The sequence below is a fragment of the Felis catus genome, chromosome B1 (genome assembly GCF_018350175.1).
Source record: "Felis catus isolate Fca126 chromosome B1, F.catus_Fca126_mat1.0, whole genome shotgun sequence".
Taxonomy (NCBI): Eukaryota; Metazoa; Chordata; class Mammalia; order Carnivora; family Felidae; genus Felis; species Felis catus.
The window spans coordinates 26,636,926-26,660,778 of NC_058371.1; the positions used below are offsets into that span (position 1 = coordinate 26,636,926).

At 42.9% G+C, this 23,853-nt stretch overlaps 1 protein-coding gene across 7 annotated transcripts in view; it reads left to right on the plus strand.

The window, feature by feature from the left end:
* ERI1 (exoribonuclease 1) overlaps nt 1-23,853 on the plus strand; it is a 321,125-nt gene that overhangs the window by 98,676 nt on the left and 198,596 nt on the right. For all 7 annotated transcript variants that reach the window (XR_006596383.1, XR_006596384.1, XR_006596385.1 and 4 more), the window contains one exon: nt 23,360-23,494. The gene's annotated coding sequence lies outside the window, so the exon portion shown is untranslated. The remainder of the gene's footprint in view (nt 1-23,359; nt 23,495-23,853) is intronic.

Consider the following 23,853-nt stretch of genomic DNA (forward strand, 5'->3'; position numbering starts at 1 on the left):
CAGATTAAAATTACTTTCCCCTCCGTATTTGGAAATACTATTGAATTGCCTTCTAGTGTCTCTTGCAGTTATTGGGAAGCCTTTTATCGCAACACTTGTCCTCTGTGTAGTATGTCCTTTTCTTCCATTGTTTTCCCCCCTCCCCTCCTCTCTGCTCCCCTCCTCTTCCCTTTTTTTCCCCCCACCCCTCCCTCCTTCTCCTTCTCTTTGTTTTTTCCTTTTCCTCTCTTTCTTACTTTTTTTCCTGTGGCAGCTTTTAAGGTTTTTTGTTTTTGTTTTTAAGTGTGTGTCCCTGTGTGTGTGTTCTATAGCTTTGGGTCGTGTTGGTGTATATTTATTATTCTCTGTTCTGTCTGGGACTAATGCCTCCGTATCTTCAAATATGATCACTCAAATATGATCACTCACTCAATTTCTCAAAACTTAACCCCCCACTAAATGTTGGTCCTTCTTTTCCATTTTCTATTTCTCTTGATGCTTCTTAATATTTTCTAGCCCTTTTCCCTCTGGCTTCATAATGGATAACTTGTGCATATCTATTTTGTAATTACAAATGACAAGGGCCTGTTTTACCACCCACATATTCTTTCTTCAGTTTTGCTAATTTGCAGTTAAGTTGTACATTGCATTTCAATCTTATAATGACATTTGTTCATTTTTAGAAAAAATTTTTCAAATATGTTTTTCCCCATAACGCCTTGTCTTTACTTGGGGTTTTTGCCTTTGGGGAGTATGTATTTAATCGCTTTAATATTTCTTTTATATTCTATTTCATATTGCCATTCTATTGAATAAAGTCTAATTCTTGATTTTGTTTTGCCTTCTCATTCTTGCAAATAGCGGGTTGTCTCCTTATGTATTTTTTTTTTTTAACGTTTATTTATTTTTGAGACAGAGAGAGACAGAGCATGAACGGGGGGAGGGGCAAAGAGAGAGGGAGACACAGAATCTGAAACAGGCTCCAGGCTCTGAGCTGTCAGCACAGGGCCCGATGTGGGGCTCGAACTCACGGACCGTGAGATCACAACCTGAGCCGAAGTCGGCCGCTTAACCGACTGAGCCACCCAGGTGCCCCTCTCCTTACGTATTTGTAATTGTTTATTTGTTTTCTAGCAGATTGTGTGTGTGTGGAAAGCTCTCGTGGCATGGGTTTTGAGGCAACTTCTAATGGTTGCCTCTGTTTCTGCCAAGGACTCTGGGTATCGCTGGCCTAGGACCAGGCTTTTATATTAATTCCTGAACTTAGCCTTTTCTAGACCACACAGGTAAATTTGAATCCTTCATCCAGGCAAGATATAGTTTCAGGGGAGACTATATTTCCCTACCCAGCGTCCAGATGGAAATAGAAAAACTTCCTCATAATATCTTCAGTCAAACGGGTAGATTTTTCCAGTCTGTCATTTACCCGGGGAGGAGCTCTGTTAGGGTCCTAGCTTAAGACAAGGATTTTAGTTCCTGGTTTCATATCTCTATCAGGCCTTGTTGAGGTTGAATACACAAGTGAAATATTTACTTTATAACCCAATGCTGCCAAGATCCAACGTGTGGTCCCTGAACCAGCAACATCAGCAGCGTCTTGGAGGTTGTTAGAAACACAGAACTTTAGTCCCTCCCAGACCTATAGAACCGGAATGTTCATCTTAACAAGATCCCAGGTGATTCATGGACACACTAGAACTTGAGAAGCACTACCCTGGATCATCGTGTTATATAAAGCTTTTTCTTCCAACCTACCCTGGAGAAGGCACGGTATCGGCCAGTGTGGTTTCTGGGTTTTGTTCTTGCTTTTGTCTTTAAAACGTTGTAAAACCTCTGCATTTTGGGAAAATGAGAATTTCACTTTCTTTCTTGGGAGCTCATTTATGCATTAAAAAAAGAAAACCTTTCGTTAAAACCCTCTCAGTCTGCCATGTCACCAACGCCTGCTTTACGTGGTGAGCACCTTCCCACGCTAGCCTGTGGTTTGGTGCTTTGTATATGCAGACACTCGGGAACTATTTGCAGCTTGTGTGTTTCAGTGCTAGGTTAGAAATGGCCTTTTGAAAGTTGCATGATCAACAACACGAGAAACAACAGGTGTTGGTGAGAACGCGGAGAAAAAGAACACTTGTGCACTGTTGGTGGGAATGCAAACTGGTGCAGCCGCTGGGGAAAACGGCATGGAGGTTCCTCAAAAAGTTAAAAGTAGAAGTACCTTGGGGCACCTGGGTCGTTCAGTTGGTTGAGTGTCCTACTTTGGCCCAGGTCATGATCCCACGCTTCATGGGTTCGAGCCCCGTGTCAGGCTCTGTGCTGACAGCTCGGAGCTCAGAGCCTGGAGCCCACTTCAGATTCTGTGTCTCCCTCTCTCTCTGCCCCTCCCCTGCTTACACTCTTTCTCCCAAAAATAAATCAATGTTTAAAAATTTTTTTAAAAAGTAGAAGTACCTTATGTTCTCCAGCAATCACATTACTGGGTATTCACCCCCCAAAAACACTAGTTCAAAGGGATACATGCACCCCTATGTTTATAGCATTATTTACAATAGCCGAATTATGGAAGCAGCCCAAGTGTCCATCAACTAATATTGATGAATGGATAAAGAAGATGTGTATGTATGTACAATGGAATATTATTCAGACATAAGAATGAATGAAATCTTGCCATTTGCAAAAAACATGGATGGAGCTAGAGACTACAATGCTAAGTGAAATAAGTCAGAGAAAAACAAAATACCATATGATTTCACTCATCTGTGGAATTTAAGAAACAAAACAGACAAGCCAAGGGGAAAAAAACTAAGAGAGAAAGAGAGAAATTAAGAAACAAACTGATGGTTACCAGAGGGGAGGCGGGTAGGAGGATGGATTAAATAGGTGATGGGCATTAAGGAGTGCCCTTGGGGTGGTGAGCACAGGGTGATGTATGGAAGTGTTGAAGAATCACTATATTGTGCCCCTGAAACTGATATAACACTGTATGTTAACTAACTGGAATTTAAGTAAAAACTTAAAAATAAATAAACACAATAAAAAAAAGAAAGTTGCCTGGTTAAGTGCACAGATTTTGTTTACTTCCCTTTTCTTCCACAGTGCGTGCATTTTACATGCTAATATTTTCACCTAGCATCTCCGTGGCCCTATTCTGCCCTTTTAACAAAGCTGGGTCTGGCTCGAGGCTAGGCTTCTTCTCTCGCACCATGGAATTCGTGTCGTGGGATAGGAGGAATCAGTTGTGCTCTCAGAGTTACAGACATTGAACAACACGGCAGGGGCCAGTTTATCAAGAGGACACCTCTTTCAGAGCCCCTGTTGGAGCATTGGTTAGGTCAGCCCACGCCCAGTTAAGCCACACGCGGAGGCCTGAGCCATGGAAGCAGCTCTCTTCCAGATTGTTTCCGTGGACATTAACTACGCACCCATTCATGGCACTGCTTATCCTGGACCTTAGGGCACCTGAAAGGGAAAAGGAAGTCGCTCCCGACTTTGGGGAGCTCATCATCAAGTGGTAGTGAGACACCCATATGCAGAAGAATGAGAAGAAATTTCCAAGATGTGAGATAAGCAGCCGTCTCTTGGAGAAGTAGAGACTACAAAAATGGTGAGGGAACATCAAGTAAAGAGAAGGAACTTCGTAGAATGGGGCAGGGTGACATCATTCCTTCATTTCCTTAAATCGACACTAAATCTTTATCTCCTGCCTGTTCCTGCTCAGGAGCAAATCATTCTCCTTTGTTTCAAAGAGAAGGAAAGAGCGCCTCTGCCATGCCCTGCCTGGAAAATCCATCACACCAACCACGGAGAGCTTGGCTTTTCACACCATTTTGGGGGCTCTGCTTGGCATAAAAAACATATCTTCCCTGCATGAAGTGAAGAGCGATTTCTGCTTTCTTCCCACCTCCTGTAGGGTACATCTGGCCTACAGTCCCTGGTCATTGTTTGCATAGCTTTAATCCAAACGTGTACATTGTTTTTTAAATGGTGAAAGACTGAGCCAACAATAACCTTAGGTCTCGATGGGCTCCATTCATCTGGAGGGCAGGATTGTTATCTGAAGCTCCTTTCCAGCCAGTCTGCCATGCTCTTTGTTTCCTGGGAAACCAGATCGTTGCCTTTGAACGTTTGCTCACAACACACCCACCCCTGGAATCCCTTACCAAATCCTACCCATTTTTAAGTGCCCTCCTACCAGAGTGACTTTGTATCTGCACCGATTATTTGAAACTTCAGTTCAGTTTGTATTGTTAAGGCTTGTTTTTGTCTTTCTGACTTCCTTCCCCAAATATATTTTAAGCTCTTTGAAGGCAGCATGTGGCACGGTGGCAGGCTCAGAGCAAGAAACTCTGTTGATTTCAAACTCATATTACTATTAGTCATCAATATATACAATTGTTCACCTGCTTCAGTGAAGCATTTCCAAATGATGCTCAGGTTGTTGTGGAAATTATACCAAAGAGTGGCTAAAAACATAGGGCTGTCTTATTCATAAAGTTATTGAAAAGGAGCCACGTTTTTTCCTATGTGGGGAGGTGGAATCCCTCACTAGTACTTACCTAAATACAGTGCCTCCCTCACCTCCACCTGCCACCAGGACTTCCTACCACCTTCTCATATAGGAAAATAAAATGTCATATGCAACGTCCTCATTTTATATATTTATTTACATATATTTGGAATATATGTTATGTATACTTTCAAGTATACACACACATACAATTATTATATCTTCCTGATAAATTGTCACTTTAATCATTATGGAGTCAGCTTCGTCTGATGTTACTGCCACTCAGTGTTATAATGCTTACTGTTTGCATGGTATATCGATTTCTGTTTTTTTCCTTTACTTTCACTTTCAACCTGTATGTCTTTATATATATATATGTCATTTAAATATATATCATTTAAATATATTATAAAATTATGTATTTTATTAAATATAAAAATATAAATAAAGTAAGCTCTATGCCCAATGTGGGGCTTGAACTCAGGACCCTGAGATCAAGAGTCACATGCTCTGTTGACTGAGCCAGCCAGGTGCCCCATGTCTTTAAATTTTCTGTGCCTCTCTTGTAGACACTATGTATTTAGGTCATGCTCTTTTATCCATTAACACAATCTCTGCCTTTTAATTGGAATGTTTGGCTTATTAATATTTAATAGAATTATTATTTTGGTTGGATTTAGGCCTATTATTTTTCTATTTGCTTTCTGTTGGTCCCATATACTTTTGGTTCCTTTGTTCCTCATTTCCTTCATTCTTTTTGAGTTTATTGAACATTTTAGAAGTTTCTTTTAATTTGTCGATTGGCTTTTCTTTAACTTTAAAAAATATATTTTTTTACATTTATTTATTTTTTGAGAGACAGAGAGAGACAGAGCACAAGTTGGGGAGGGGCAGAGAGAGAAGGAGACATAGAATCTGAAGCAGACTCCAGGCTCTGAGCTGTCAGCACAGAGCCTGACGCAGGGCTCAAACTCACAAACCATGAGATCATGACCTGAGCCGAAGTCAGACGCTTAACCGACTGAGCCACCCAGGTGCCCCTATTGGCTTTTTAATTGAACATTTTAGGAGTTTCTTTTAATTTGTCTATTGACTTTTTATTTTTTAATTAATTAATTAATTTTCGCCTTTTTTAAAGATTTATTTTTTATTTTTTTATTTTAGAGAAAGGGAGAGAGAGTGAGTGGGGAGAGAGGCAGAGAGAGAGAGAGAGAGAGAGAGAGAGAGAGAGAGAGAGAATGAGAATCTTAAGCAGGCTCCACATTCAGCATGGAGTCTGACTCAGGGCTCTATCCCATGACCCTGGAATCATGACCTGAATTGAAATCAAGAGTCAGATGCTCAATTGACTAGGCCACCCAGGTGCTCCTGTCTGTTGGCTTTTTAGTTATGCTTCTTTGAATTAGCTTTTGATGGTTGTTCTAAGGATTAAAATGCACACCTTTAACTTTCATTGTCTGCTCGAGGTACTTTCATACTACTTCACATAAAATATAAAAACTTTACACCTGACAGGTCCCTTTACCTCACTTTTATGTTACAGTTGTCACCACATTACACATATTCATATATACACATTTACAAATTTAAGAAATTAAATATGTACCATTTGTGAAATTAAGTGGGAAAATATTTTATGTTTACCATTTAAAAATATTTTTTTTGAGACAGAGAGAGAGAGAGAGAGCACACGAGCGCAAGTGGGGGAGGGGCAGAGAGAGAGGGAGAGAGAGAATCCCAAGCAGCATTGCCCAATGTGGGCCCCAATGACATGAACCGTAAGATCATGACTTGAGCCAAAATCAAGAGTCAAATGCTTAACTGACTGAGCCACCCAGGCACTCCTATGTTTATCATTTTTCATGTTCTTCATACCTCTTTGAAAATCCAAGTTGTTATAGCTTTTTCATCATTTTGAAGAACTTACACTATATATTTTATAGTTTAGATCTGCAGGTGATCACTTAGTTTTTGTCTGAAAATGTTTTTATCTAATTAAAGACATATTTATTTCCTTCATTCTTGAAGAATATTTTTTTACTGGATGTAGAACCCTGAGTTGGCAGTTGTTTTGTTTTGTTTTGTTTTGTTTTGTTTGTTTGTTTTTACGCTTGTAGAAGATATTATTCTACTGTCTTCTGTCCTCCACTTTTTCTGGTGCGAAGTCAGTGAGAATGGACATTGTTGCTCTCCTTTATAAGATCTACTCCGCTAGCTGCTTGAAAGATTTTCCATTTGTCTTTGGTTTTTAGTAATTTGACTATAGTGTGCCTAGATGTGATTTTCTTTGTATACATCAGACTTGGGCTTTGCTGACTTTTTGAAATTTATAAATTATTGCCTTGCACTGAACTTGGAAGATCTTCAGTCATTATTTCTTCAAACGTTTTTTTCCTGGCCCATTCTCATTCTTCTTTCCTTCTGGGACTCCAATCACTCATATATTATGCCTTTTGATATTATGCCATAAGTCGTCTTTTTTCCAACATTTTCCCCTTTTTATAAAAATTGAATAATTCCACTCATCTATTTTCAAGTACACTGACTCAGTATTCTCTTTTGTCTAATATGCCAAGTACATAATTTTTTATTCAGATATTGAGTGTTTTAATTCTAAGATTTCTCTTGGCTATTTTTTAGTTTCTTTTTTTCTGCTAAGATTGCTTCTTTGTTCATTTATTATATTTTTTTGTTTGTCTTTGAGTATAGTTATAATAGATGCTTTAAAACCCATTTCTGCTCATGTCTATATGCTCTGAAGGTTCTTCATTGATTGATTACATTTTTTTTCTTTTTAGAAAAGTGCCCTGTTTTTCAGTTTCTTCATATATCATGTAATTTTAGGTTATATGACAGACATAATGATAATGCATTATAGAAAGTCTGGATTCTCTTATATTCCTCCAAAGATGTGTGTGTGTGTGTGTGTGTGTGTGTGTGTGTGTGTGTGTGTATTTTTTTTTTTTTTAACAGTCAATTAATTAACTTGGCTGGCCTCAAACTCCAAACTTTTGTGGTGAGCAGAGGCTGAAATCTGTGTTCAGCTCTTTTAGCCATGGGCTGTTTGGAGTTTACCCCCACGTTTGCACAGTTCAGGGGTCAGTCAGAGATCTGGGGAAAATTTCGATGCAGAATTTGGGTCTCCCCTTTCTAGATGTCTTCTTTCTGGGCCTATCCTTCCCCTTTTCATTTTCTAGCTAGGCCTGTCCTTCCCCTTTTCATTTTCTAGCTACCAAGGGTGCATCAAGCTATTAAAACTGCCAGCTTCTGTCTAAGTTTTACATATTCTGTGGGTGAGGAGCAGGAGCTTGAGAAAAAAGTCTCGAAATAGGTAGGAACTCCCCAAGTGCCTTTGCCTTCTTCCAAGTGGCTCTTCTCACTTTTGCCTGCTCTCGACCATTCTCTGGTGCTTTCTGGTAGTTGTCTTTGATATTTTATACGGAGCTTATGGCTGTTATCTGCAGGGGGATTGGTCTGAGAGGAATAGGAGAGCCTCCTATTCTATTGCCAAGAGCAGAATCATCTTCATTTTGGAGAGAAGAAAATTGAAGCGTAGAGAGTGCTAAGGCTTGGCTGGAGTGATGTGGACCCCTATGCAAATGAGAGACATACATCCAGGCTGGGATCCCTGTACCAGCTCTGCTGAGGGGCTCATAGGTTCCCCATAGGACACTGGCCTCCAAAAGCATAGAAGACGGTCCTCTTGGACATGGGGCAGCTTTTGAGGTGACTTTGAGTGGAGCTGATTGGCCATGGCCAACGACCACGCAGAAGCCAAAATAATGGTGATAGCTTATGTGTTCTTTGCAAGGCACCATGCTAAGTGTTCCATAGACAGATCTCATTTAGCCCTCCCCAGAACCTTTAAATTCGGTATAATTATTATCCTCATTATGCAAATGAGCTAGTGAGACCTAAAGAAATCAAGGGATTTTTCTCTCAGTCACACAGCTGAATGTGTGTGGAAGAGGGACTAAAATCTGGATCTGCCTGACTTTAAAGCCTCTTTTCTTATAAACATAAAGTAGTTACAGGTTTTACCTCTCCTTTCCTGCAGACAAAACATGGTAGCATAGTTCATGGTCCTATAAATACATAAATATTTACCTTTCTGATTCTCTTGTCTCCCGCTTCAATAGGGATAATATCTAGGTCCAATGACCCCTGTAGTGCCAGGAACCCCAAAGGGAGGGAATCCCTGTAGCTGTAGAAGATATGCTTTAATCTCAGAGTCAAGGATTCTGACTATAGACTTTATTGTTGCCAGCATCCTGGTGTGATGCTAGGAAATTCACTGTGTAGTTACCTCTACTTCCTCATCAGTCAATCTGGATAAACAGTGATATCTTTTCCAAAGCTGCTTAACAGACTAATTCTATGGTTTCTTTTGGGGGCCAGGAGCTAGAAAGAAGCCTCTTGTCCAAATCTTGCTCGAACTTAACAGTATCCATAGTAAGCGTCATTGATGTCTTTACTCCCCAGATATCTTCCAAAAACTAAACACAAATAACCAAACCACGATCTTAACCTGGTGTCCTTCAGTCTCTGACGCCAGCTAAAGCCTCCTTGCCCAATCAGTGCTATTGGCCTGACAGAGTGTCATTACTTAGGGGTACCTTGATCTGGCTAGGCCACTCTTTGTTTCTAGGGCTTTAATTCCTACAGAGGAAACAAGCTCAGAGATACGATGGTCATCTATCTTGGTGGCCTGCGCTCGGGGGTTGGGTGGTTAAACTTTCCTACCTAGGAAGGAATCTACCTGCTTGACCTGTTCAAGGTGGGAGGAAAAGGTTGTTTACGTTTCTAATTCCCTTGGGCAGCTCCATTTCCATGCCTACCTTTTAGTCACTTTGCCCCACCCTAGACTCACAGCAAGGTAGGGTGGATGCGGGACCTGTTCTTTGAGGAATTCATCAATCTGAAAATTTTTATTAGATAAATGAAAGAATTGAAGTCCTGACTAAAATGCCTTCTTGGCACCAGACTCTTGTCAGTTTCTGGAATCTCTGAGGTCTACCTCTCCCTTCCCCCATCTACACCTAGCTCTTTTCCTATTTCCAATAACCATGCTGGGCAAAGCTTCCTGTTTGGAGGAAAAAAAAGTGGGATGGAAGGAGGTACACAGTTCAGACTCATAATGTTGGAGCAGTTTTTTGGGGAATGACAGCTTGGACCACAGCCCGTAGAGGCCTTCACATTCTTCATTTTCCCAGAAATGGCTCTAGTAGGAGGCTGTAAGCATAAACTGTACTGTCCTTTTGATTCACTGTGTAACTTTAGGAAATGAATCCAACCTTTCTGTGGTTCACACGAATGATAGATGCCAAGGTGTTGCCTCTCATAATTTTGTGTCAGTGAAGAACCTTGAAATATTATGAGAGTCTTGGAAAAATAAATTGACCTTACAAAGGTGACGTTTCTGGTCACTGCTAAAACTATAACAGTATTTAAATGGAACTCTCTGACTTGTCATAAACTTAATGTCCTCAATTTACTCAGAGACTGAACTCTCCAGTTCATTCTGGGGATATCTAAATCAAATGTTGACATTTTACCATCTGTGTGCTGAAGATGGCAAAAGGCAGACTTTCACTCATGGGGGGGCCAGATGTCACCACTTTTGCTTATGACTTCTATTTGTTTTCTCTCTCTTTACACTCCTAGGTTTTTTTGTTTTTGTTTTTTGTTTTTGCTTTTGTTTTATTTTACATCCAAATTAGTGAGCGTATAGTGCACCAATGATTTCAGGAATAGATTCCTTAATGCCCCTTACCCATTTAGCCCATCCCCCTTCCTACAACCCTTCCTGTAACCCTCAGTTTGTTCTCTATATTTGTGAATCTCTTCTGTTTTGTCCCCCTCCCTGTTTTTATATTATTTTTGTTTCCCTTCCCTTATGTTCATCTGTTTTGTCTCTTAAAGTCCTTGTATGAGTGAAGTCGTAGGATATTTGTCTTTCTCTGACTGACTAATTTCACTCAGCATAATACCCTCCAGTTCCATCCATGTAGTTGCAAATGGCAAGATTTCATTCTTTTTGATTGCTGAGTAATGCTCCATTGTGTGTATATACCACATCTTCTTTATCCATTCATCCATCAGTGGACATTTGGGCTCTTTCCATACTTTGGCTATTGTTGATAGTGCTGCTATTAACATGGGGGTGCATGTGTCCCTTCAAAACAGCACACATGTATCCCTTGGATAAATACCTAGTAGTGCAATTGCTGGGTTGTAGGGTAGTTCTATTTTTAGTTTTTTGAGGAACCTCCATACTGTTTTCCAGAGTGGCTGCACCAGCTTGCATTTCTACACACTCCTGTTGTTTTCAAGAACTGATCCACATTTGCTAATTTAAAACGTGGTTGGGAGTAGAGTCAGCAAAGAATAAGAGAAGGCCCTCATCTTGGCAAAACTTTTGAAAAAATTTTGGCAAAAACTTGGCAAAAGTTTCTGCTTCCTTATCTAAAGGGAGAAAATCTTCATGCCTTAGAATGAAGATTTAAGTTTCTCAGGACTCTTGTAGTAATCGCCGATGGCTAGTTAAATGCTGTTAAATTGTCCCAGCCAGAGTTTCCCAGAATGGCAATGGGTAACTGGATGTCATTTAACTTCTCTGGGTCTTAGTTTTTCTCATCTGTAAAATGAGACAATAGGAGTCACAGGTGGTCCAACATTCTGTCTTGTGTTAATTGTCTGAGTCTTTCTTTCTACTATTATTGTGTTCAGTTATCATTATCAAAGCTGATGTTGCCTAAAATTATTCATTTTATGACTTGTTTTACTAAACAAAATAATCTCCAAACTCCTCTTGTCCTTCTTCTCATGCTTTACAAAGTACTAAGATTAGTAAAAGCCCATGAACTTTATCTTGTTCTGGCTTAGCAAAAGACAGCAGGATTTTCTCTTAGGGAAGCATTTCAGGTCTAATCATTGACTTGGGTTTTCTTCGATGCGTACAGTATTTTGGAAGAATTTTTATTCATAGTTGACACTATTTTAACTATGCTAAACACCTACCCAAATATTCTAGCTCTAACTTCTCAGTAAAGTTCTATTCTTACATTTAAACAGTTACTCATAGGAAATTTGCACTTGGGAAGAACATTTCACCTTAAGTGAATCAATAGGTATTTTTTGAGCAGCTTTTGTATATCTAACATTATGAGTAATCTAGAAGAAGCATTAGACGTCACCCCTGCTCTTAAGGACCATAAACTGAAACTGGACAGAAAAAAACCAAAGTACACTCACTTGGGATTCACTTGTTGAGGGCCTGTTTGTGTGGGACACCATAAAGCCTGAGGGGTAGTGTGGCGATCTATCCCAATTGTCCAGAAACTGTCCTATTTATACATGTTGTAGGAGTAATTATTAATATCAGTCCTTCTGACCTTTAAGAGTGTCCTAGTTTGGATGATAGTTTATAAGGTTGCCTTAACGATGGAGAATGGCAGGGTTTAGGTATCCTCACCCATGGGAATCAAGTCAACAGAGGGAATTACCATAGCAACTAGGAATCATGATGATTAGTGCTTTGCTAGTCCAGAAATAGACATCGTCACACCCTGGACATCTTTTAGTTTGGATGAGGTGATTCCTTTCCTTAGCAGAGATATTTGTATGGGCTATGTTGTGGTGTTGGCTAAATCTAACGCCAACAGTTCTTTTCTCCAGGTTAAAATTCTGATCAGCATCCATGTCTCTGAGATGAGATTAATCTATTGCTGAGACATGTCAGGTCTGTCTTCCATGGGAAATAGATCAAGAAGAGGCCCTAAAGAATTGGCAGCGAGGAAACCGAAGCAGCTTGTGTAGTTCACATAAGCAAAAGGGGGCTGAGGTCTCATGAGCTCGGCTCGACAGCCATGCCTGAGTGTCTCTACAAGCCAAGGACTGGGCCTTTAGTCAACAGGGCAGAAGGGATTTTATGAGCAATGCCCAGAGGTAGGAGATAGCGTGGGTTATGTGGGGACTGCCGAGCAACTTGGCATCCGTGGACGGTGAGTCAGTGGGAGGCAGTGAATCCTGCTGTGGAGGCTGTGGAGGTGGGCAGAAGCCAGATGATGGAGAACCTACATCAAGCAATGTCGTGGTTTTTAAGTTTCGAAAGGAAGTGGTACCTCAGATATAGCTCCACCCCTAGGGCTCTGACTCCCCGGGCAGCTGCCACACGTGCCACAACACGATCTCTTTGTCATGGTTCCCCCTTATCTCTGAAAATCCCCTCTGCCCCCTCCAGGTCTCTGTCCACATGCGTGCTGCACGCACACACTGTAGCACTTAGCAGTGCTGATGAAACAGTTTCTGGAGATCCAGGACAAACAATGCTGGCTCGGAGGGAACACCCAGCCCTGGGCAGACATCCCCATGTTTGGTGTCCCCTCTGGGTGCCACAGATGAACTAGGGCAGCCAGGACAATTGATTCACTGGGTCAAGGTAGTGCTGGTGTTTATGTTCTTCCTGAGTGTGCAGCAGGTGCTGACAATGCTGGCCAGGCACTGAAGATCCTGCTGGGTCCTTTGATCATTTGTCCCACAGGTGGACTTGGATGGCCTCAAAGGCCATCTGACCAGCTTGGTGTCCCACCCCCAAGCTGGATCCTGAGTCCCTCCTACTCTAAACTGCAGTGTGCAAATCAGGTGATCTTGTTTACCCTGGCAGCGTAAGTTGTTGGCAACAGAAGCAGAGCAGTAGGAATTGGTGTGTCAATACAAGAAGTTAAAGAAAAAAAGGGCTCAGGCTAGCTTGGAATGAGCAAGTAGAATCCACCAAAAAGGCAAAATGTAAAGCTAGCGTGAAGAACTGTGAGGGGTGGGGCGCCTGGGTGGCTCAGTCGGTTGAATGTCTGACTCTTGATTTCTGCTCAGGTCATGATCCCAGGGTTGTGGGATCGAGCCCCGAGTCTGGTTCTGTGCTGAGTGTGGCACCTGCTTAACATCTCTCTCTTCCTCTCCTTCTGCTCCTCTGCCCTGATTGCTCTCTCTCTCTCTCTCTCTCTCTCTCTGCAAAAAGAAAAACAAAACAAATAAACAAACAAAAAAACCAAAACTGTGAGAGGGACATGGCAACAAGGATTTTGTTGAAATAAGACAATTATTAAGAAATAGACAACTGGGGGGCACCTGGGTGGTGCAGTCGGTTAAGCGTCCCACTTCAGCCAGGTCACGATCTCGCGGTCCGTGAGTTCGAGCCCCGCGTCGGGCTCTGGGCTGATGGCTCGGAGCCTGGAGCCTGTTTCCGATTCTGTGTCTCCCTCTCTCTCTGCCCCTCCCCTGTTCATGCTCTGTCTCTCTCTGTCCCAAAAATAAATAAACGTTGAAAAAAAAAATTTAAAGAAATAGACAACCGGGGCGCCTGGGTGGCTCCGTCAGATGGGCCTCTGACTTCAGCTCAGGTTTGTGAGTTTGAGCCCTGCGTCGGGCTCTGCGCTGACAGCTCGGAGCCTGGAGCCTGCTTCGGATTCTGTCTCTCTGCCCCTCCCCCACTCACGCTCTGTCTCTCTCCATTTCTCAAAAGTAAATAAATGTTAAAAAAATCTTTTTGTAAAAAAGAAATAGACAACCAAGAGCTTTTAAAATCAAGGGCAGATGTTTGTTTTTCAGTTTGCTAGACATAAAGTCTAAGCACGATATCTTCAAGAAACATCTCTTTTAGGTACAAGGGGTGTTTTCTTTTCTCTTTTTTATTTTTTTTTAAAGTTTTTATTAAAAAATTTTTTTTTACATTTATTTATTTTTGAGAAACAGAGTGAGACAAAGCGTGAGCGGGGGAGGGGCAGAGAGAGAAGGAGACACAGAATCTAAAGCAGGCTCCAGGCTCTGAGCAAGCAGTCAGCACAGAGCCTGATGTGGGGCTCGAACCCACGAACTGTGAGATCATGACCTGAGCTGAAGTCAGACGCTCAACCGACCGAGCCACCCAGGTGCCCCTTAAGTTTTCATTTTTAAGTAATCTCTTACAACCAGCGTGGGCCTTGAAATCACAACCCCGAGATCAAGGGTCACATGCTCTACCAACTGAGTCAGCCAGGGGCCCTCCAAGGAGGGTTTTCTTAAAGTTACATGAAACATTTTCCCTTCACTAACTCACTTAAACATGCTTCTTCAGTCACTACTTTTCTTCTCCATGGCAAGCGTCTAATCAGTGTTCATTTGGTGAAGAATCAATGACGAACCAACGGAGTGTGGAGAGGCATTCCCCTTCTTTGAGGATTATTGGGATGCCAACAGATGGAAACCAGAACAAGTCCATGAGGTTACTGGGCGGACACTCACGGCCTCTCTGGCTCAGGCCAGTGCCGATCACTTCATCCCAAATGTCTTGAGGAGTAAGTTCTGAACTGGACACCGACTCTGATTATTTTCAACTCTGATGCTCACAGAAGAGAAGTCTAACTTAACAGCTCTGTGAAGTTTAAATCCATGTTTCGCTGCCATTGACACTGGTGCTGCTCTAAATGTCTGTCCCCGGTGACAGGAGGGGGTTGGTCCAGAATGTAACTCAGTGCACTGCTTCCTCCGTGGAGCTAGTGAGGCTTTCCGGAGCGCACGGGCTGAGGCACAGTGTTCTTAGTGAGGAGTCTGGCCTGCAATACAGCTCAGTCTCCTCCCCCTGACTCTGCAGACTGGCATAGTGTTACCGTCACTTATGTCATCTTTACAATGTATAAATTATTAAGAAGCTGTCTTCATTTAAAAACGATGAATTTTAGGGGCGCCTGGGTGGCTCAGTCGGTTAAGAGTCCGACTTTGGCTCAGGTCATGATCTCACGGCTTGTGAGTTCGAGCCCCGCGTCGGGCTCTGTGCTGACAGCTTGGAGCCTGGAGCCTGCTTTGGATTCTGTGTCTCCCTCTGTCTCTGCCCCTCCCCTGCTCACGTTCTGTCTCCCTCCATCTCTCAAAAATAAATAAGTTAAAAAAAAATTTTAAATGATGAATTTTAAAACAAGTTGAAATTTACAGAAAAGTTACAAGAGTAGAACAAAGAACTGTACACCTTTCACCCGAGACCCTTTCACCCATGATGTGCTTGCAAGTGGAGTCCAATTCTCGATCACGTGATCTAGTCTCTCTATACCTGGAATGCCTTCTGATCCTTGACCTTTATGACCCTGAACTTCGGTTTGCCCCGTGCTTCCTTGTGACTAGTCCCACATTATGCACTTTGACCAAGAACATCACAAAAGTGATATTGTGTTCTTATGGCCCCCTAGGAAGTGGCCCCTGATGTCACTTTGTCCCATTAACTTTGTGTCCCAGTGGTAGCTTTGATCACCTGATGAAGAAAGCGTCTGCCCCATTTTTCCACTTAAACTTATTTTTTCTTTTGTAATGAACAAGAATTGTAATGATTCATTCTACTTTCAGCTACTAGTTTTAGCACCCCCTCTACTTCCTTGCCTGATTTATTATCACCGTGGCGTTTGCCAACTGAAAAAATGTCTAATTGTATCATTTCTTACACATTTATTAGTTGGCATTCTACTGGAAGCAAGAACTTTCTCATCTCTCATTCTTAAGTTCATTCATTTGCTTACAAACAAATGAGTTATTATTCACTATAATCTATTATTCAATGGGTTATGATCTATTATTGTCATTAATTATTTTGACGCTCAGATTGACCCAGTTTTTAAATTTTTTTCTTAATGTTTGTTTATTTTTTGAGAGAGAGAGAGAGAGAGAGAGAGAGAGATGTAGTGTGAGCAGGGGAGGAGCAGAGAGAGGGAGACACAGAATCCGAAGCGGGCTCCAGGCTCCAAGCTGAGCTGTCGGCGCAGAACCTGGTGCAGGGCTCGAACCCACGGACTGCGAGATCATGGCCTGAGCCGAAGTCGGATGCTTAACTGACTGAGCCACCCAGGTGCCCCCAGATTGGCCCAGTTTTTGGCACCAGAAGTCCCACGGACCTGGCTTCTGTGTCCTTTTGACTTGTGTCCATCATTCTCAAGCACTTTCTCTGCAACAAGTTGCTCCCGGCTTACTTTGTAGTTTCCCTGCCCCAGGTCTGAGTCAGCTGGTTCTCTACGAGACCTCAATTCCTTTTCCTGGAGAGTGATATTTAGAAGGCAAGATCTGGGTGCTAAGTGTGCCTTTTGCTACTGGAGTGTTGTTTCTCATAGGCCGTCTCAGCAGACAGAACTCAGGAATACACGTACAGTAAAACCCTGGACTGCGAGTAACTTGCTCTGTAAGTGTTCCTCAAGACGAGAAAACATCTCTAATAAATCTCAACTTGATAAACGAACGATGTCTTGCAGTATGGGTAGTATGTGACACCAAAGGTCACATGATCACAACTGAGCCAGTGGTTCTTGAAATTCACTTTGATGTACAAGTGCTTCGGACTACAAGCATGTTTCTGGAACAAATTATGGTCACAAACCAAGGTTTTACTGTATTTTTATATATACACGCACACATACCCACATATGTATGTATGCACACCTACCTTTACATCTATGTTTCCTTCTGTTTCTCTGGGGCCCATACTATCCTTAGTATGTTCACCTGCTCAATTCCCCTGTATTCAGCCACCCCCCCCCAGCTATGTGAGGCTGCCTCTCTGCCATGCTCTGACACTGTCCTTGTAAACGTTGTCATTACTAGCCGTCACCAGCTGCCCCTGTCACCTTATTCCAATACCATCCTTGCCCAGGCCCTGTTACCCCCTGCTTGCACCTGCCCCATGACTGTTGGACTAAATTAGAAAGAAGAGGAAGGGAGCCAAATTTGTGTTCTTAATTAGAAGAAAAACTATCAAAGGCTCAATTGCAACAATCTGCAATAGTTACTTCTTGGTTCACTGATGCACCTTAAGAGTTAACTGTGAGACAACCCATCTACCTGTACGGTACTAATACTGACATGAAGGGGTCATATGTGTCTCTAAGTCTACGTCGGAACTGTAATTATAGCCAGGTGGGTGGGAGGAGGTCGTGTTGTGATTCTGTGGTGCATTTGGCCTATAGCAGCAGGAATAGGGCTGTCGACACTGATTTTAACGTTGCTAAATCAGCAGAATGCATTTCAACTGGTCTAGACATGCCTCGTTTCTAATGAGAGAAGAACAAAAACAAACAATTGACTTTTCAGTAGTTCTCACCAAGAGGTTATATACCAAGCATCCTCAAGGCGGTATTGACCTCTGTTGAAATGAGCACCGGAAAAATAAATGTGTTCTGATAGTCAGGATGATGGTTACCTAATGATGAGCTCACATTTCCTGTCACTTGGGCAATAAGTATTTGCTGGCCCTTCCAAGTTGATTGTAAGCTCCTTGAGGGCAAGGGGCAGGATGGTACACTTGGGCAATCACCCACCCACAGTGACTTGCAGTTAGTGGCTGGTTAGGAGTTGATGGCTCAAGGTTTTTTGTTTTGTTTTGTTTTTTCTTCCAGCTAGATTGTTCACCATAACATTGAGTTAGGAGTCATGTCTATTTTTCTGTAGTATTCTGGTCACCTCCATTGTCTACATTTTAGATAGGAACTGAAATCTATAAACTCCTGAGCTGATTAAGGGAGTCAGAGGCCGAGGTAAAGCCCTCCTTGCCTCCCTCCCTGCCTCTGATATATAGGCTGGTAGGATTCAGGCAGGAATGACCCTGATCTAGATGGTCAAATGGCCCTGCTGTGAATTGTGCTACTTCAAGTTCAGAGCCGAGTAGCAGGACATCCACGCTCGGCGCTTCTGCCTTCAACTCTCTGTTCAACTTCCCCCAAGTCTCCTAACCTCTCTGGCCTCATTGTCTGCATCCGTAAAATTGGAGGTTGGACATCATGATCTCTAACCGTCTGTGGTCCTACAGTTTTTTCACTCGGGCATTATGAAATACTGTGATTCATGGCCACATCCTGAACCAGAGCGCAAAGGTGGCAAAGCGACAAGGAAAGCTGAGAGTGAAAAGTGCAGTCTATGATAACACTGCAAAGACCTTTCTCTGGATACTAAAACACAGACCTCTCTTTCTCAGTGTGTGTGTGTGTGTGTGTGTGTGTGTGTGTGTGCGCGCGCGCGTGCTTGCAATTACAGGAAAGAACAGCAGAACACTACCAGCAGCTGCTGCTGTAGATTCTTCTAAATTTTGTATGAAAAGGCAATCCCTAGAATCGCTAAAACAATTGTGAAAAAGAAGAGTAAAGTGGCAAGAATCACTCTACCTGATATTAGGTCTTACTGTAAAGCCACAGTCACTAAGGCTGTGTGGTATTGCCAGAGGCACAGGCACGTACCCCAGTGGAACAGAATAGAGAACCCCCGCAAACACACCCAGCTGCCTTTGGGCCAAGATACAAGAGCAATCCCGTGGAGGGAGGAACTTTTCCACAAAAGGTGCTGAAGCAAGTGGATTTCTGTGACGAGAAGAATGAGCCTGCACCCAAGCCTCTCACCTTATACAAAAATTAACTTAAAATGAATCATATATTTAAATTTAAAATGTGAAACTATAAAACTTTTAGAAGAAAATATGGGGGAAGTCTTTGGGATTTAGGGCTAGGCAGAGAATTCTCAGACTTGACATAAAAGCATCCCATAACTGATAAAAAGTTTTTTTTTTTTTTTGCTCTGAGAAAGTCCATGTGAAAAGGATGCAAAGGGAAGCTATTGATGAAGAGAAAATATGTTCAAGCTACACATCTGACAAAGGGCTTATATCTGGAATATACAAAGAATTCTCAACACTCAACAGTTAAGAAACAAACAAACAAAAGTCTCTGAACAACCCAATTAGAAAAAGGGCAAAAGATATGAATGGACATTTCACCATAGAAGGTACATAGATGGGAACAGAGCCATCTATGAAAGGGCGTCCACCTTAATTAGCCATTAGGGCAGTGCGGACTAAAAGCACAATGAGTTAGCACTATACGACTCTCAGAATGGCTAAAATAAAAAATTGTGATGCCCCCATAAGATGATGAGGATGTGGAAGAATTGTGTACATTGCTGGTGGGATTGCAAAATGGTACAGCCACTCTGGAGAACCGTTTGTCAGTTTCTTACAAGGCGAAACATGGTGCTACCATATCACCCTGCAATTTCACACTCTTGGGCCATCACCCCAGATAAACAAAAACTTATATTCACGTAAAAAATATGCACATGAATGTTCCTAACAGGTTTATTTGGAATCGCCCTAAACCAGAAGCAACTCAGTGCTCTTCAATATATTAATTGTTCAGCAAACTGGAATGTCTATACCATGGAATACTCAGCAATAAAAAGTAACAAATTGATACATGGAACAAGTTGGGATGGATCTTGTGGGAAGTATGTAGAGTGGAAGCCAATCCCCAGAGGTTACATACCATATGATTCCATTTTTATAACATTCTCAAAAGTACAAAATTATAAATGATGGACGCCAGATTTGTGGTTGCCAGAGGTCAAGGCCCCAGTGGGATGGGGGTGGGGGAGGAGATGGGGAGCAGAGGGAGCAAGGCGGTGTGCCTATAAAAGGACGACATAAGAGGCCTTTGTGATGGAAGACATGTTCTACGTCTTGACCACATCAGTGTCGGCATCCTGATTGTGACGTTGTATTATACTTATACCAGATGTTACCATTGGGGGAATTTTGGTAAACAGTACCCTGGCTCTCATTAGTTCTAAAAATTGCATGTGAATCTACAATGATCTCAAAATAACAAATTTAATTTTTTTAAAAAAGAAACTTTAGTGCTTTCTGTCTGGGCTTAGTTTGATGCAAGTAAATGTAGCAAAAACGTATGCCATTTAGGAGAAGAAAAGGCTGACATCACCATGGGAGGGACTTGGTGACAACGTTCTGTCTTTTTCTTTCTAGATCCCCCAGAGCACTTGGCCCCAACTACAGCCTTGCCCACAGAAGTGCTCAGTAATTTTGGGGGTGCCTGGGTGACTCGGTTAAGTGTCCAACTTCAGATCAGGTCATGATCTCATGGTCAGTGAGTTCGAGCCCTGTGTCACTCTGTGCTGATAGCTCAGAGCCTGGAGCCTGCTTCGGATTCTGTGCTCCGTCTCTCTCTGCCCCTCCCCTGCTCATGCTCTGTCTCTCTCTGTCTCTCAAAAATGAATAAGTGTTAAAAAAAATTTTTTTTAAAGAAAAAATAAAGAAGCGCTCAGTAATTTTGTGTATTGTTGTTAGTATGGAGTAGAAGTTGCCTTGTCAGGAAGTTTAATTTTTGTATGTAAATGTGAGACACATACCTACAAGAAAAGGCAACTCCAATGAGGTTCTTGTGAACAAGCCAGTGATTTTTGTGTGTGTGAAGGAGGATAATAATTATCTCTGATAGCATAACCAAAACATAACCAAGCCCTTTTGCAGAATATGGGGTTAAATTGTTGTGTTTTGCTCCCATAGAAATTTTGTTTGTCAGCTTGCTTTTGTTTTCTTTTACAGGATATCCTTGAACTACATTCACTAGCATAGGAAGCAGGAGGCTTATAACTTCTGCTCTCTCAGGAAAAGTTTCTCACCCTTTATTTCTGGGCCACAGGGCTCTTAGGAAGTGCCCCAGGAGTCCAGGGAGGGGAAATGGGCATGGTTCCCTGCTTCTGGTGATTTCCACCTTGGGCAGCTCCTTTTCCATCTATTTTGTAAATTGCATTCCCATAATATGTGGCTTAAGAACAGATTTCAATGCTTCGTTATACATTTGAAAAGCGCCAGGGCTCCTGACTGAGGTGGCTGTTCCTGAGGGTTGAGTCTCTCCGCATTCCCTGTCTGGGGAGATAGCAGGGACACCGAGCAAAGGAGTGAGGGATGCTGGGAGGGGGAGAAGAACCAACGCCTTGTGTCAAATGCCTTCCTTTCTTGATCTGGCTACTGCAGGCAGTGGAATTCATTCAGTGCTGCCCTCAGTCCTGGCCAGAACCAAGAACGCCTCTCCTGAAGCTTTGGGGCAGAAACTCCCCTTGTGAGAGCAGAGAAATGAACTGGTGCGAAAGGCATTTTTGGACAGAAAATATTTTTTCTTTGATTTTTCTTTTCAGACTGTGTGTGTGTGTGTGTGTGTATAATAATTATGCATGAGTAATATAAAGCATGAGGATTCAAGGTGGGGAGGTGATTGATCAGCTGATGGAAAAGCTACTGGAGAATTCAAATGAACAAATGCTTTGTCACATGAGCAAATGTGCAAAACAGTGTGCACAAAGAATTTACAAAAATATTTGGGGGGGGGTGTTTCAGTGTTTCGATCATGGATTAATGGCAAATGATTAACAATACAATACTTTTTTAATAACATGGTATGATAGTAGGATGAGTGAAATGTCACCTAGCTAGCTCCACCTTCAAATGGGACCAAGGTGTCTCCCAAAGGGCAATTAACTAGGTGGCCCTGGAGGTGGCCCCGGTGGAAGAAGTAAGTCATTTCTCTTTCTCATCAACTGTAACAGCACAGGTTGTGATGTGTGGTGTCCCTACTTTCTCTGAAAGAGGGGTGAACCCTGGAAAGCCTCACCACCCCCCCCACTAGTTCCCTTTGGGTATACTGGGGCTTCGTAGAAACCTTTCCAAGTCCCCACAGCACTAACATGAGGGTTTTCTCAGCGGACCTTCCTTCAGTTCTGGCTAAAAGTCAACACCAGCAGGAGGAGGTGACAGATTTAAAAGAAAGATCATGTGGGCCAGCAGGATGGGAGGCCCAGGATGCTTTGGAGATGAATTTCCACCTCCTTCATTTCTGTGCTTCTTAAGGCCTCTTGAACTTTATGGGCCAGAGAAAGATGAGCTGAGACCATGTCGTTGGCAAAATTCCCAGGAGCACTTCCGTGTTACTTTCTGGGGACCAGGGCTTGCATGACTGCTAGATTCAGCCTCTGTCTCTGTCACGGTAAACAAGTTTCTCAGGGAGTCTGTCATGCCCTATTTGGTGGGGACGATGGGGAGGGGAGAGAGAGGTAGTAAGACATAAATCCAAACTGTGAATAACCCCTTTCCTCTTTGGATTGACTGGAGTTTCCAGAGGGCTTTTGGCCCTCAGCACTACAATTAGGAAACAGAAAACCCAACCAACAAAAACACATCTAAACCACAGACAAAATCACCACTCTGTTGTAACCCATCCAAAAAAAAAAAAAAACAAAAAACAAAAAACAAAAAACAAAAAAAAAAACCAGCCAGAACTGATTTGAGCCCACAGCTGGGTTTTCTGAGCTCCCCAAAGGTCTGAGAAGATCCCCAGGCCCAGGCCAGGTGAGCACTGTCAGGGCTCACTCCAGGGTTTGCCGGGGCTTGCTCCCCACGCACACTGAGTGCTCCATGATAATTCATAGCACCTCTGCTCCTTTTTTTTTTTTTTAATGTTTATTTATTTTTTGAGAGAGAAAGAGTGTGAGCAGGGGAGGGGCAGAGAGAGAGGGAGACACAGAATCTGAAGCAGGCTCCAGGCTCCGAGCTATCAGCAAAGAGCCCAACGCGGGGCTCGAACTCACAAGCTGTGAGATCGTGATCTGAGCCGAAGTCAGACACTTAACTGACTGAGCCACCCAGGTGCCCCACCTCTGCTCCTTCTTAAAAACATTCCCATTTGGGCCATAAACTATATGGTCTCTAAGTGAACACATGGAGAAGTGGACTCTAGGCCTCAGCCCTGGGTCTGTGTGTCCACTCTGAAGCCTCACTCTCCCTCGGAGGCTCTTCTATCAGGGCCAGCAAACTACAGCCAGCAGTTCGAGTCTAGCCCTTGGCCTGATTCCGTATTACTGTACAGGCCCACAGCTCAGAATGGCTCTTACATTTGTAAAGTTTTGTTCTTTGTTTTTGTTTTGGAAGAATATGTGATAGAGGCTGCATGCAGCCCAAAATGCCTAAAATCGTCACTCCCTGGCCAATTCCAGAAAAAGGTGGCCAGCCCCTGCTCTAACCTTCTTGTCTTGCAGTTGGCGGTGAAGGGCCAGGATCCTGGATCATTGTTAATGTTTTCGACCCCAAGGAAAATGACCGTCATGCCTCCTCATCTTACTGCTGGCCAAGTTCGAGTCCAGCGGAGGGCCTGATGCTACGGAGACACATCGGTAAGTTTGGGAATGACGCCAACTGAACATGTCACCTACCAGAGAATCCCATGTGGACATAGACCGCCATGGAGATTCCCTGTCTCTCTCCTCGTCAAGGCTCCTAATGGCGAAGGGAGGGGAAGGAGGGTTAGAGCCTTGCTGTGCTACCACATGGCTTCCACTCCGGTGGAAGTCAGTGCTGAGGCCGCCAGTCCTGCCCGTCAGCGACAGCGCCTCCATAGCCACAGGCCCCTTTGGTGGTTTCTTGCCACCGATCACACCCACTTGGGCCCTTGGATACCCAAATCACGTGCTGTTTGCATTTATGCTTGCTTGTGGCCTGTGGGCCTCGTGGGTGCTGAGGAAGCCTTTGGGAG